Below are 1,071 nucleotides of genomic sequence, written 5' to 3' on the forward strand. Positions count from 1 at the left end.
TGCTTCAAAAGACTTATTCAAAAGAGAAAAAACAGAACCTACAGAATGGGAAAAATATTCAGCAATGACATATCAGACAAAGCACTTATCTCTAAAATTTATTTAAAAAAACTCCAACAGTTCAACATCAAAAAGACAATGAATCCAATTAAAAAGTGGGCAGAAGACATGAATGAACATTTCACCAAAGAAGATACTTAGGCAGCCAACAAACACATGAAGAAATGTTAATAATCATTAGCTATTAGAGAGATACCATCTCACCCAAGCATTAATAACAAAGATCAACAAGACAGAAAATAAATAACAAATGCTGGTGAGGATGTAGAGAGATTGGGACTCTAAGAGATTGGGACTCTAATACACTGCTGATTTCCACAGTGGTTGTATCATTTTACACTTCCACCAGCAGTGTATGAGAGTTGGGTATAAAAACACCATCTGATCCAGCAATCTCATTACTAGGTATATATCCTATTGTTTTTGTTGTTAGGTGCTCTCAATTTGGCTGTGACTCATAGTGACCCTGTGTGCAACAGAATGAAACACTGTCAGCCTCACAATCCTTACTATACCTGAGCCAATCATTGCAACCACTGTGTCAATCCATCTTGTTGAGGGCCTTGCCCTTTTTCATTGACCCTCCACTTTACCTAGCATGATATCCTTCTTCTGGGAACTGTCCCTTCTGACAACATGACCAAAGTAAGTGAGATGAAATATGGCCATTCTTGCTTCCAGAAGTGCTTCTGGATGCACTTCTTCCAGGACAGATTTGTTAGTTCTTTTGGCAGTTCATGATATTTTCAGTATTCTTCACCCACACCACAAATCAAAAGCAACAACTCTCTTTCAGTCTTCCCTATTCATTGTCCACTTCTCACATGCATATGAGATGATTGAAAATACCATGGTTTGGGGTATGTGGACCTTAGCCTTCAAAGAAACATCTTTTCCCTTCAGCACTTTAAAGAGGTTTTTGCAGCAGATTTTCCCAGTGCAATATATCATCTGCTGTCTTGACTGCTGTTTCCACTGGTGTTGATTGTAGAACAAAATAATATGAAATAA

The sequence above is a fragment of the Orycteropus afer genome, unplaced genomic scaffold (assembly GCF_000298275.1).
Source record: "Orycteropus afer afer isolate SDZICR_OR568_19922 unplaced genomic scaffold, OryAfe1.0 scaffold00343, whole genome shotgun sequence".
Taxonomy (NCBI): domain Eukaryota; kingdom Metazoa; phylum Chordata; class Mammalia; order Tubulidentata; family Orycteropodidae; genus Orycteropus; species Orycteropus afer.